We start from the raw sequence: 15,971 nt of genomic DNA, 5'->3' as shown, positions 1-15,971 counted from the left end.
ATAGAACCTTGTTAGTCCAAGTTCAGAGATGGAGTCGATTATGTGGTTCTGCAAACCTGTATGACAAGAAAGAGAGTCAATACATGTATAGAGACTGAATGATCACTTACCTGTTGCACAGACGCATACGAACCATCAGCCTCCTCCAGTTGCAGATCATCAGAACTTCAGCCAGCTTCAAACTGAACCAGTCAAAGGGCTCCGGCGAACCTGTATGACAAAAAAAGATAGAGAATACATGTATAGAAACTGAATGATCACTTACCTATTACACAGATGCATACGAACAGTCATCCTCATACAGTTGCAGATCATCAGAACTTCAGCCAGCCAAAGTTCCAGATGGAGATGCAGACAACCACATACATTTGCAGTCGTCAAATTCCTTGTTGTCTGCATCCAGCTTCAAAGTGAACCAGTCAAAAGGTCCTGCGAACCTGTATGAAAAGAAAAAAAGTCAATACATGTATAGAAACTGAATGATCACTTACCTGTTACACAGATGCATACGAACGGTCAGACTCCTAGAGTTGCAGATCATCAGAACTTCAGCCAGCTTCAAAGTGAACCAGTCAAAGGGGTCCGTCGAACCTGTATGACAAGAAAAAAAGTCAGTACAAGTATAGAAACTGAACGATCACTTACCTGTTACACAGCTGCATACGAACAGTCACCCTCATACTGTTGCAGATCGACAGAAAGTCAGCCAGCCAGCCATAGTTGTAAACAGTGATGCAGATGCATAGAACCTTGTTAGACCAGCTTCAGAGAGGGAGTCGATTATGTGGTTCTGCAAACCTGTATGACAAGAAAGAGAGTCAATACATGTATAGAGACTGAATGATCACTTACCTGTTACAAAGATGCATATGAACAGTCAGCCTCATATATTTGCAGATCATCAGAACTTCAGCCAGCTTCAAAGTGAACCAGTCAAGGGGTCCTGCGAACCTGTATGACAAGAAAAAAAGTCAATACATGTATAGAAACTAAATGATCACTTACCTGTTACACAGATGCATACGAAAATTCAGCCTCCTACAGTTGCAGATCATCAGAACTTCAACCAGCTACAAAGTGAACCAGTCAAGGGGTCCTGCAAACCTGTATGAAGAGAAAAAAAGTCAATACATGTATAGAAACTGAATGATCACTTACCTGTTACACAGCTGCATACGAACAATCACCCTCATACTGTTGCAGATCGACAGAAAGTCAGCCAGCCAGCCATAGTAGTAAACGGTGATGCAGATGCATAGAACCTTGTTAGACCAGCTTCAGAGACGGAGTCGATTATGTGGTTCTGCAAAGCTGTATGACAAGAAAGAGAGTCAATACATGTATAGAGACTAAATGATCACTTACCTGTTACAAAGATGCATATGAACAGTCATCCTCATACACTTGCAGGTCCACCTTCAGAAAGGGATTCGGTCATGGTGTCCTGCAAACCTGTATGACAAAAAAGAAAGTCAATACATGTATAGAAACTGAATGATCACTTACCTGTTACACAGCTGCATACGAACAGTCAGCCTCATACAGTTGCAGATCATAAGAAAATCAGCCAGCCAAAGTTCCAGATTGAAGCTGGATGCAGACAACAAAATACATTTGCAGAAGGCAAGTCCCTTGTTGTCTGCATCCAGCTTCAAAGTGAACCAGTCAAAAGATCCTGTGAACCTGTATGAAAAGAAAAAAAGTCAATACATGTATAGAAACTGAATGATCACTTACCTGTTACACAGATGCATACGAACAGTCAGCCTCCTAGAGTTGCAGATCATCAGAACTTCAACCAGCTACAAAGTGAACCAGTCAAGGGTTCCTGCAAACCTGTATGGCAAAAAAAGTCAATACATGTATAGAAACTGAATGATCACTTACCTGTTACACAGATGCATACGAACAGTCATCCTCATACAGTTGCAGATCATCAGAACTTCAGCCAGCCAAAGTTCCAGATGGAGATGCAGACAACCACATACATTTGCAGTCGTCAAATTCCTTGTTGTCTGCATCCAGCTTCAAAGTGAACCAGTCAAGGGGTCCTGCGAACCTGTATGACAAGAGAAAAAGTCAATACATGTATAGAAACTAAATGATCACTTACCTGTTACACAGATGCATACGAAAATTCAGCCTCCTACAGTTGCAGATCATCAGAACTTCAACCAGCTACAAAGTGAACCAGTCAAGGGGTCCTGCAAACCTGTATGAAGAGAAAAAAAGTCAATACATGTATAAAAACTGAACGATCACTTACCTGTTACACAGCTGCATACGAACAATCACCCTCATACTTTTGTAGATCGACAGAAAGTCAGCCAGCCAGCCATAGTTGTAAACGGTGATGCAGATGCATAGAACCTTGTTAGTCCAAGTTCAGAGATGGAGTCGATTATGTGGTTCTGCAAACCTGTATGACAAGAAAGAGAGTCAATACATGTATAGAGACTGAATGATCACTTACCTGTTGCACAGACGCATACGAACCATCAGCCTCCTCCAGTTGCAGATCATCAGAACTTCAGCCAGCTTCAAACTGAACCAGTCAAAGGGCTCCGGCGAACCTGTATGACAAAAAAAGATAGAGAATACATGTATAGAAACTGAATGATCACTTACCTATTACACAGATGCATACGAACAGTCATCCTCATACAGTTGCAGATCATCAGAACTTCAGCCAGCCAAAGTTCCAGATGGAGATGCAGACAACCACATACATTTGCAGTCGTCAAATTCCTTGTTGTCTGCATCCAGCTTCAAAGTGAACCAGTCAAAAGGTCCTGCGAACCTGTATGAAAAGAAAAAAAGTCAATACATGTATAGAAACTGAATGATCACTTACCTGTTACACAGATGCATACGAACGGTCAGACTCCTAGAGTTGCAGATCATCAGAACTTCAGCCAGCTTCAAAGTGAACCAGTCAAAGGGGTCCGTCGAACCTGTATGACAAGAAAAAAAGTCAGTACAAGTATAGAAACTGAACGATCACTTACCTGTTACACAGCTGCATACGAACAGTCACCCTCATACTGTTGCAGATCGACAGAAAGTCAGCCAGCCAGCCATAGTTGTAAACGGTGATGCAGATGCATAGAACCTTGTTAGACCAGCTTCAGAGAGGGAGTCGATTATGTGGTTCTGCAAACCTGTATGACAAGAAAGAGAGTCAATACATGTATAGAGACTAAATGGTCACTTACCTGTTACAAAGATGCATATGAACAGTTAGCCTCATATATTTGCAGATCATCAGAACTTCAACCAGCTTCAAAGTGAACCAGTCAAGGGGTCCGGTGAACCTGTATGAGAAGAAAAGTCAATACATGTATAGAAACTAAATGATCACTTACATTTTACATAGATGCATACGAACAGTCAGCCTCCTACAGTTGCAGATCATCAGAATTTCAACCAACTTCAAAGTGAACCAGTCAAGGGGTCCTGCGAACCTGTATGACAAGAAAAAAAGTCAATACATGTATAGAAACTGAATGATCACTTACCTGTTACACAGCTGCATACGAACAGTCATCCTCATACAGCTGCAGGTCCACCTTCAGAAAGGGATTCGGTCATGGTGTCCTGCAAACCTGTATGACAAAAAAGAAAGTCAATACATGTATAGAAACTGAATGATCACTTACCTGTTACACAGCTGCATACGAACAGTCAGCCTCATACAGTCGCAGATCATAAGAACATCAGCCAGCCAAAGTTCCAGATTGAAGCTGAATGCAGACAACAAAATACATTTGCAGAAGGCAAGTCCCTTGTTGTCTGCATCCAGCTTCAAAGTGAACCAGTCAAAAGGTCCTGCGAACCTGTATGAAAAGAAAAAAAATCAATACATGTATAGAAACTGAATGATCACTTACGTGTTACACAGGTGTATGCGATTAGTCAGTCTAATACAGTTGCAGATTGTAAGCACATCAGCCAGCCAAAAATTCCAGATGGAGATGCAGACAACCACATACATTTGCAGAAGGCAAGTCCCTTGTTGTCTGCATCCAGCTTCAAAGTGAGCCACTTGTGTGGTCCTGCGAGCCTGTATGACAAAAAAAGATAGAGAATACATGTACAGAATCTGAATGATCACTTACCTGTTACACAGATGCATACGAACAGTCACCCACATACAGTTGCAGATCATCAGAACATCAGCCAGCCAAAAATTCCAGATGGAGATGCAGACAACCACATACATTTGCAGTTGGCAAGTCCTTTGTTGTCTGCATCCAGCTTCAATGTGAAACAGTCAAAAGGTCCTGCCAACCTGTATGACAAGAAAAAAAGTCAATACATATATAGAAACTGAATGATCACTTACCTGTTATAAAGCTGCATACAAACAGACACCCTCATACAGTTGCAGATCGACAGAAAGTCAGCCAGCCAGCCATAGTTGTGAACGGTGATGCAGATGCATAGAACCTTGTTAGTCCAAGTTCAGAGATGGAGTCGATTATGTGGTTCTGCAAACCTGTATGACAAGAAAGAGAGTCAATACATGTATAGAGACTGAATGATCACTTACCTGTTGCACAGACGCATACGAACCATCAGCCTCCTCCAGTTGCAGATCATCAGAACTTCAGCCAGCTTCAAACTGAACCAGTCAAAGGGCTCCGGCGAACCTGTATGACAAAAAAAGATAGAGAATACATGTATAGAAACTGAATGATCACTTACCTATTACACAGATGCATACGAACAGTCATCCTCATACAGTTGCAGATCATCAGAACTTCAGCCAGCCAAAGTTCCAGATAGAGATGCAGACAACCACATACATTTGCAGTCGTCAAATTCCTTGTTGTCTGCATCCAGCTTCAAAGTGAACCAGTCAAGGGGTCCTGCGAACCTGTATGACAAGAAAAAAAGTCAATACATGTATAGAAACTAAATGATCACTTACCTGTTACACAGATGCATACGAAAATTCAGCCTCCTACAGTTGCAGATCATCAGAACTTCAACCAGCTACAAAGTGAACCAGTCAAGGGGTCCTGCAAACCTGTATGAAGAGAAAAAAAGTCAATACATGTATAGAAACTGAATGATCACTTACCTGTTACACAGCTGCATACGAACAATCACCCTCATACTGTTGCAGATCGACAGAAAGTCAGCCAGCCAGCCATAGTAGTAAACGGTGATGCAGATGCATAGAACCTTGTTAGACCAGCTTCAGAGACGGAGTCGATTATGTGGTTCTGCAAAGCTGTATGACAAGAAAGAGAGTCAATACATGTATAGAGACTAAATGATCACTTACCTGTTACAAAGATGCATATGAACAGTCATCCTCATACACTTGCAGGTCCACCTTCAGAAAGGGATTCGGTCATGGTGTCCTGCAAACCTGTATGACAAAAAAGAAAGTCAATACATGTATAGAAACTGAATGATCACTTACCTGTTACACAGCTGCATACGAACAGTCAGCCTCATACAGTTGCAGATCATCAGAACTTCAACCAGCTACAAAGTGAACCAGTCAAGGGGTCCTGCAAACCTGTATGAAGAGAAAAAAAGTCAATACATGTATAGAAACTGAACGATCACTTACCTGTTACACAGCTGCATACGAACAATCACCCTCATACTGTTGCAGATCGACAGAAAGTCAGCCAGCCAGCCATAGTTGTAAACAGTGATGCAGATGCATAGAACCTTGTTAGACCAGCTTCAGAGAGGGAGTCGATTATGTGGTTCTGCAAACCTGTATGACAAGAAAGAGAGTCAATACATGTATAGAGACTGAATGATCACTTACCTGTTACAAAGATGCATATGAACAGTCAGCCTCATATATTTGCAGATCATCAGAACTTCAGCCAGCTTCAAAGTGAACCAGTCAAGGGGTCCTGCGAACCTGTATGACAAGAAAAAAAGTCAATACATGTATAGAAACTAAATGATCACTTACCTGTTACACAGATGCATACGAAAATTCAGCCTCCTACAGTTGCAGATCATCAGAACTTCAACCAGCTACAAAGTGAACCAGTCAAGGGGTCCTGCAAACCTGTATGAAGAGAAAAAAAGTCAATACATGTATAGAAACTGAATGATCACTTACCTGTTACACAGCTGCATACGAACAATCACCCTCATACTGTTGCAGATCGACAGAAAGTCAGCCAGCCAGCCATAGTAGTAAACGGTGATGCAGATGCATAGAACCTTGTTAGACCAGCTTCAGAGACGGAGTCGATTACGTGGTTCTGCAAAGCTGTATGACAAGAAAGAGAGTCAATACATGTATAGAGACTAAATGATCACTTACCTGTTACAAAGATGCATATGAACAGTCATCCTCATACACTTGCAGGTCCACCTTCAGAAAGGGATTCGGTCATGGTGTCCTGCAAACCTGTATGACAAAAAAGAAAGTCAATACATGTATAGAAACTGAATGATCACTTACCTGTTACACAGCTGCATACGAACAGTCAGCCTCATACAGTTGCAGATCATAAGAAAATCAGCCAGCCAAAGTTCCAGATTGAAGCTGGATGCAGACAACAAAATACATTTGCAGAAGGCAAGTCCCTTGTTGTCTGCATCCAGCTTCAAAGTGAACCAGTCAAAAGATCCTGTGAACCTGTATGAAAAGAAAAAAAGTCAATACATGTATAGAAACTGAATGATCACTTACCTGTTACACAGATGCATACGAACAGTCAGCCTCCTAGAGTTGCAGATCATCAGAACTTCAACCAGCTACAAAGTGAACCAGTCAAGGGTTCCTGCAAACCTGTATGGCAAAAAAAGTCAATACATGTATAGAAACTGAATGATCACTTACCTGTTACACAGATGCATACGAACAGTCATCCTCATACAGTTGCAGATCATCAGAACTTCAGCCAGCCAAAGTTCCAGATGGAGATGCAGACAACCACATACATTTGCAGTCGTCAAATTCCTTGTTGTCTGCATCCAGCTTCAAAGTGAACCAGTCAAGGGGTCCTGCGAACCTGTATGACAAGAGAAAAAGTCAATACATGTATAGAAACTAAATGATCACTTACCTGTTACACAGATGCATACGAAAATTCAGCCTCCTACAGTTGCAGATCATCAGAACTTCAACCAGCTACAAAGTGAACCAGTCAAGGGGTCCTGCAAACCTGTATGAAGAGAAAAAAAGTCAATACATGTATAGAAACTGAACGATCACTTACCTGTTACACAGCTGCATACGAACAATCACCCTCATACTTTTGTAGATCGACAGAAAGTCAGCCAGCCAGCCATAGTTGTAAACGGTGATGCAGATGCATAGAACCTTGTTAGTCCAAGTTCAGAGATGGAGTCGATTATGTGGTTCTGCAAACCTGTATGACAAGAAAGAGAGTCAATACATGTATAGAGACTGAATGATCACTTACCTGTTGCACAGACGCATACGAACCATCAGCCTCCTCCAGTTGCAGATCATCAGAACTTCAGCCAGCTTCAAACTGAACCAGTCAAAGGGCTCCGGCGAACCTGTATGACAAAAAAAGATAGAGAATACATGTATAGAAACTGAATGATCACTTACCTATTACACAGATGCATACGAACAGTCATCCTCATACAGTTGCAGATCATCAGAACTTCAGCCAGCCAAAGTTCCAGATGGAGATGCAGACAACCACATACATTTGCAGTCGTCAAATTCCTTGTTGTCTGCATCCAGCTTCAAAGTGAACCAGTCAAAAGGTCCTGCGAACCTGTATGAAAAGAAAAAAAGTCAATACATGTATAGAAACTGAATGATCACTTACCTGTTACACAGATGCATACGAACGGTCAGACTCCTAGAGTTGCAGATCATCAGAACTTCAGCCAGCTTCAAAGTGAACCAGTCAAAGGGGTCCGTCGAACCTGTATGACAAGAAAAAAAGTCAGTACAAGTATAGAAACTGAACGATCACTTACCTGTTACACAGCTGCATACGAACAGTCACCCTCATACTGTTGCAGATCGACAGAAAGTCAGCCAGCCAGCCATAGTTGTAAACAGTGATGCAGATGCATAGAACCTTGTTAGACCAGCTTCAGAGAGGGAGTCGATTATGTGGTTCTGCAAACCTGTATGACAAGAAAGAGAGTCAATACATGTATAGAGACTGAATGATCACTTACCTGTTACAAAGATGCATATGAACAGTCAGCCTCATATATTTGCAGATCATCAGAACTTCAGCCAGCTTCAAAGTGAACCAGTCAAGGGGTCCTGCGAACCTGTATGACAAGAAAAAAAGTCAATACATGTATAGAAACTAAATGATCACTTACCTGTTACACAGATGCATACGAAAATTCAGCCTCCTACAGTTGCAGATCATCAGAACTTCAACCAGCTACAAAGTGAACCAGTCAAGGGGTCCAGCAAACCTGTATGAAGAGAAAAAAAGTCAATACATGTATAGAAACTGAATGATCACTTACCTGTTACACAGCTGCATACGAACAATCACCCTCATACTGTTGCAGATCGACAGAAAGTCAGCCAGCCAGCCATAGTAGTAAACGGTGATGCAGATGCATAGAACCTTGTTAGACCAGCTTCAGAGACGGAGTCGATTATGTGGTTCTGCAAAGCTGTATGACAAGAAAGAGAGTCAATACATGTATAGAGACTAAATGATCACTTACCTGTTACAAAGATGCATATGAACAGTCATCCTCATACACTTGCAGGTCCACCTTCAGAAAGGGATTCGGTCATGGTGTCCTGCAAACCTGTATGACAAAAAAGAAAGTCAATACATGTATAGAAACTGAATGATCACTTACCTGTTACACAGCTGCATACGAACAGTCAGCCTCATACAGTTGCAGATCATAAGAAAATCAGCCAGCCAAAGTTCCAGATTGAAGCTGGATGCAGACAACAAAATACATTTGCAGAAGGCAAGTCCCTTGTTGTCTGCATCCAGCTTCAAAGTGAACCAGTCAAAAGATCCTGTGAACCTGTATGAAAAGAAAAAAAGTCAATACATGTATAGAAACTGAATGATCACTTACCTGTTACACAGATGCATACGAACAGTCAGCCTCCTAGAGTTGCAGATCATCAGAACTTCAACCAGCTACAAAGTGAACCAGTCAAGGGTTCCTGCAAACCTGTATGGCAAAAAAAGTCAATACATGTATAGAAACTGAATGATCACTTACCTGTTACACAGATGCATACGAACAGTCATCCTCATACAGTTGCAGATCATCAGAACTTCAGCCAGCCAAAGTTCCAGATGGAGATGCAGACAACCACATACATTTGCAGTCGTCAAATTCCTTGTTGTCTGCATCCAGCTTCAAAGTGAACCAGTCAAGGGGTCCTGCGAACCTGTATGACAAGAGAAAAAGTCAATACATGTATAGAAACTAAATGATCACTTACCTGTTACACAGATGCATACGAAAATTCAGCCTCCTACAGTTGCAGATCATCAGAACTTCAACCAGCTACAAAGTGAACCAGTCAAGGGGTCCTGCAAACCTGTATGAAGAGAAAAAAAGTCAATACATGTATAGAAACTGAACGATCACTTACCTGTTACACAGCTGCATACGAACAATCACCCTCATACTTTTGTAGATCGACAGAAAGTCAGCCAGCCAGCCATAGTTGTAAACGGTGATGCAGATGCATAGAACCTTGTTAGTCCAAGTTCAGAGATGGAGTCGATTATGTGGTTCTGCAAACCTGTATGACAAGAAAGAGAGTCAATACATGTATAGAGACTGAATGATCACTTACCTGTTGCACAGACGCATACGAACCATCAGCCTCCTCCAGTTGCAGATCATCAGAACTTCAGCCAGCTTCAAACTGAACCAGTCAAAGGGCTCCGGCGAACCTGTATGACAAAAAAAGATAGAGAATACATGTATAGAAACTGAATGATCACTTACCTATTACACAGATGCATACGAACAGTCATCCTCATACAGTTGCAGATCATCAGAACTTCAGCCAGCCAAAGTTCCAGATGGAGATGCAGACAACCACATACATTTGCAGTCGTCAAATTCCTTGTTGTCTGCATCCAGCTTCAAAGTGAACCAGTCAAAAGGTCCTGCGAACCTGTATGAAAAGAAAAAAAGTCAATACATGTATAGAAACTGAATGATCACTTACCTGTTACACAGATGCATACGAACGGTCAGACTCCTAGAGTTGCAGATCATCAGAACTTCAGCCAGCTTCAAAGTGAACCAGTCAAAGGGGTCCGTCGAACCTGTATGACAAGAAAAAAAGTCAGTACAAGTATAGAAACTGAACGATCACTTACCTGTTACACAGCTGCATACGAACAGTCACCCTCATACTGTTGCAGATCGACAGAAAGTCAGCCAGCCAGCCATAGTTGTAAACGGTGATGCAGATGCATAGAACCTTGTTAGACCAGCTTCAGAGAGGGAGTCGATTATGTGGTTCTGCAAACCTGTATGACAAGAAAGAGAGTCAATACATGTATAGAGACTAAATGGTCACTTACCTGTTACAAAGATGCATATGAACAGTTAGCCTCATATATTTGCAGATCATCAGAACTTCAACCAGCTTCAAAGTGAACCAGTCAAGGGGTCCGGTGAACCTGTATGAGAAGAAAAGTCAATACATGTATAGAAACTAAATGATCACTTACATTTTACATAGATGCATACGAACAGTCAGCCTCCTACAGTTGCAGATCATCAGAATTTCAACCAACTTCAAAGTGAACCAGTCAAGGGGTCCTGCGAACCTGTATGACAAGAAAAAAAGTCAATACATGTATAGAAACTGAATGATCACTTACCTGTTACACAGCTGCATACGAACAGTCATCCTCATACAGCTGCAGGTCCACCTTCAGAAAGGGATTCGGTCATGGTGTCCTGCAAACCTGTATGACAAAAAAGAAAGTCAATACATGTATAGAAACTGAATGATCACTTACCTGTTACACAGCTGCATACGAACAGTCAGCCTCATACAGTCGCAGATCATAAGAACATCAGCCAGCCAAAGTTCCAGATTGAAGCTGAATGCAGACAACAAAATACATTTGCAGAAGGCAAGTCCCTTGTTGTCTGCATCCAGCTTCAAAGTGAACCAGTCAAAAGGTCCTGCGAACCTGTATGAAAAGAAAAAAAATCAATACATGTATAGAAACTGAATGATCACTTACGTGTTACACAGGTGTATGCGATTAGTCAGTCTAATACAGTTGCAGATTGTAAGCACATCAGCCAGCCAAAAATTCCAGATGGAGATGCAGACAACCACATACATTTGCAGAAGGCAAGTCCCTTGTTGTCTGCATCCAGCTTCAAAGTGAGCCACTTGTGTGGTCCTGCGAGCCTGTATGACAAAAAAAGATAGAGAATACATGTACAGAATCTGAATGATCACTTACCTGTTACACAGATGCATACGAACAGTCACCCACATACAGTTGCAGATCATCAGAACATCAGCCAGCCAAAAATTCCAGATGGAGATGCAGACAACCACATACATTTGCAGTTGGCAAGTCCTTTGTTGTCTGCATCCAGCTTCAATGTGAAACAGTCAAAAGGTCCTGCCAACCTGTATGACAAGAAAAAAAGTCAATACATATATAGAAACTGAATGATCACTTACCTGTTATAAAGCTGCATACAAACAGACACCCTCATACAGTTGCAGATCGACAGAAAGTCAGCCAGCCAGCCATAGTTGTGAACGGTGATGCAGATGCATAGAACCTTGTTAGTCCAAGTTCAGAGATGGAGTCGATTATGTGGTTCTGCAAACCTGTATGACAAGAAAGAGAGTCAATACATGTATAGAGACTGAATGATCACTTACCTGTTGCACAGACGCATACGAACCATCAGCCTCCTCCAGTTGCAGATCATCAGAACTTCAGCCAGCTTCAAACTGAACCAGTCAAAGGGCTCCGGCGAACCTGTATGACAAAAAAAGATAGAGAATACATGTATAGAAACTGAATGATCACTTACCTATTACACAGATGCATACGAACAGTCATCCTCATACAGTTGCAGATCATCAGAACTTCAGCCAGCCAAAGTTCCAGATAGAGATGCAGACAACCACATACATTTGCAGTCGTCAAATTCCTTGTTGTCTGCATCCAGCTTCAAAGTGAACCAGTCAAGGGGTCCTGCGAACCTGTATGACAAGAAAAAAAGTCAATACATGTATAGAAACTAAATGATCACTTACCTGTTACACAGATGCATACGAAAATTCAGCCTCCTACAGCTGCAGATCATCAGAACTTCAACCAGCTACAAAGTGAACCAGTCAAGGGGTCCTGCAAACCTGTATGAAGAGAAAAAAAGTCAATACATGTATAGAAACTGAACGATCACTTACCTGTTACACAGCTGCATACGAACAATCACCCTCATACTGTTGCAGATCGACAGAAAGTCAGCCAGCCAGCCATAGTTGTAAACAGTGATGCAGATGCATAGAACCTTGTTAGACCAGCTTCAGAGAGGGAGTCGATTATGTGGTTCTGCAAACCTGTATGACAAGAAAGAGAGTCAATACATGTATAGAGACTGAATGATCACTTACCTGTTACAAAGATGCATATGAACAGTCAGCCTCATATATTTGCAGATCATCAGAACTTCAGCCAGCTTCAAAGTGAACCAGTCAAGGGGTCCTGCGAACCTGTATGACAAGAAAAAAAGTCAATACATGTATAGAAACTAAATGATCACTTACCTGTTACACAGATGCATACGAAAATTCAGCCTCCTACAGTTGCAGATCATCAGAACTTCAACCAGCTACAAAGTGAACCAGTCAAGGGGTCCTGCAAACCTGTATGAAGAGAAAAAAAGTCAATACATGTATAGAAACTGAATGATCACTTACCTGTTACACAGCTGCATACGAACAATCACCCTCATACTGTTGCAGATCGACAGAAAGTCAGCCAGCCAGCCATAGTAGTAAACGGTGATGCAGATGCATAGAACCTTGTTAGACCAGCTTCAGTGACGGAGTCGATTATGTGGTTCTGCAAAGCTGAATGACAAGAAAGAGAGTCAATACATGTATAGAGACTAAATGATCACTTACCTGTTACAAAGATGCATATGAACAGTCATCCTCATACACTTGCAGGTCCACCTTCAGAAAGGGATTCGGTCATGGTGTCCTGCAAACCTGTATGACAAAAAAGAAAGTCAATACATGTATAGAAACTGAATGATCACTTACCTGTTACACAGCTGCATACGAACAGTCAGCCTCATACAGTTGCAGATCATAAGAAAATCAGCCAGCCAAAGTTCCAGATTGAAGCTGGATGCAGACAACAAAATACATTGGCAGAAGGCAAGTCCCTTGTTGTCTGCATCCAGCTTCAAAGTGAACCAGTCAAAAGGTCCTGCGAACCTGTATGAAAAGAAAAAAAGTCAATACATGTATAGAAACTGAATGATCACTTACCTGTTACACAGATGCATACGAACAGTCAGCCTCCTAGAGTTGCAGATCATCAGAACTTCAACCAGCTACAAAGTGAACCAGTCAAGGGTTCCTGCAAACCTGTATGGCAAAAAAAGTCAATACATGTAAAGAAACTGAATGATCACTTACCTGTTACACAGATGCATACGAACAGTCAGCCTCATATATTTGCAGATCATCAGAACTTCAACCAGCTTCAAAGTGAACCAGTCAAGGGGTCCTGCGAACCTGTATTACAAGTAAGAGAGTCAATACATGTATAAAGACTGAATGATCACTTACCTGTTACACAGACGCATACGAACCGTCAGCCTTCTCCAGTTGCAGATCATCAGAACTTCAGCCAGCTTCAAAGTGAACCAGTCAAAGGGGTCTGGCGAACCTGTATGGCAAAAAAAGATATAGAATACATGTATAGAAACTGAATGATCACTTACCTGTTACACAGATGCATACGAACAGTCATCCTCATACAGTTGCAGATCAACAGAACTTCAGCCAGCCAAAGTTCCAGATGGAGATGCAGACAACCACATACATTTGCAGTCGTCAAATTCCTTGTTGTCTGCATCCAGCTTCAAAGTGAACCAGTCAAGGGGTCCTGCGAACCTGTATGACAAGAAAAAAAGTCAATACATGTATAGAAACTAAATGATCACTTACCTGTTACACAGATGCATACGAAAATTCAGCCTCCTACAGTTGCAGATCATCAGAACTTCAACCAGCTACAAAGTGAACCAGTCAAAGGGGTCCGTCGAACCTGTATGACAAGAAAAAAAGTCAGTACAAGTATAGAAACTGAACGATCACTTACCTGTTACACAGCTGCATACGAACAGTCACCCTCATACTGTTGCAGATCGACAGAAAGACAGCCAGCCAGCCATAGTTGTAAACGGTGATGCAGATGCATAGAACCTTGTTAGACCAGCTTCAGAGAGGGAGTCGATTATGTGGTTCTGCAAACCTGTATGACAAGAAAGAGAGTCAATACATGTATAGAGACTAAATGGTCACTTACCTGTTACAAAGATGCATATGAACAGTCAGCCTCATATATTTGCAGATCATCAGAACTTCAACCAGCTTCAAAGTGAACCAGTCAAGGGGTCCTGCGAACCTGTATGACAAGAAAGAAAGTCAATACATGTATAAAGACTGAATGATCACTTACCTGTTACACAGACGCATACGAACCGTCAGCCTTCTCCATTTGCAGATCATCAGAACTTCAGCCAGCTTCAAAGTGAACCAGTCAAAGGGGTCCGGCGAACCTGTATGGCAAAAAAAGATAGAGAATACATGTATAGAAACTGAATGATCACTTACCTGTTACACAGATGCATACGAACAGTCATCCTCATACAGTTGCAGATCATCAGAACTTCAGCCAGCCAAAGTTCCAGATGGAGATGCAGACAACCACATACATTTGCAGTCGTCAAATTCCTTGTTGTCTGCATCCAGCTTCAAAGTGAACCAGTCAAGGGGTCCTGCGAACCTGTATGACAAGAAAAAAAGTCAATACATGTATAGAAACTAAATGATCACTTACATTTTACATAGATGCATACGAACAGTCAGCCTCCTACAGTTGCAGATCATCAGAACTTCAACCAGCTTCAAAGTGAACCAGTCAAGGGGTCCGGCGAACCTGTATGAGAAGAAAAGTCAATACATGTATAGAAACTAAATGATCACTTACATTTTACATAGATGCATACGAACAGTCAGCCTCCTACAGTTGCAGATCATCAGAATTTCAACCAGCTTCAAAGTGAACCAGTCAAGGGGTCCTGCGAACCTGTATGACAAGAAAAAAAGTCAATACATGTATAGAAACTGAATGATCACTTACCTGTTGCACAGATGCATATGAACAGTCATCCTCATACAGTTGCAGGTCCACCTTCAGAAAGGGATTCGGTCATGGTGTCCTGCAAACCTGTATGACAAAAAAGAAAGTCAATACATGTATAGAAACTGAATGATCACTTACCTGTTACACAGCTGCATACGAACAGTCAGCCTCATACAGTTGCAGATCATAAGAAAATCAGCCAGCCAAAGTTCCACATTGAAGCTGGATGCAGACAACAAAATACATTTGCAGAAGGCAAGTCCCTTGTTGTCTGCATCCAGCTTCAAAGTGAACCAGTCAAAAGGTCCTGCGAACCTGTATGAAAAGAAAAAAAGTCAATACATGTATAGAAACTGAATGATCACTTACCTGTTACACAGCTGCATACGAACAGTCAGCCTCATACAGTTGCAGATCATAAGAACATCAGCCAGCCAAAGTTCCAGATTGAAGCTGGATGCAGACAACAAAATACATTTGCAGAAGGCAAGTCCCTTGTTGTCTGCATCCAGCTTCAAAGTGAACCAGTCAAAAGGTCCTGCGAACCTGTATGAAAAGAAAAAAAATCAATACATGTATAGAAACTGAATGATCACTTACGTG

The sequence above is a fragment of the Salminus brasiliensis genome, chromosome 16 (genome assembly GCF_030463535.1).
Source record: "Salminus brasiliensis chromosome 16, fSalBra1.hap2, whole genome shotgun sequence".
NCBI lineage: Eukaryota > Metazoa > Chordata > Actinopteri > Characiformes > Bryconidae > Salminus > Salminus brasiliensis.
This window is presented reverse-complemented; position numbering follows the sequence as displayed.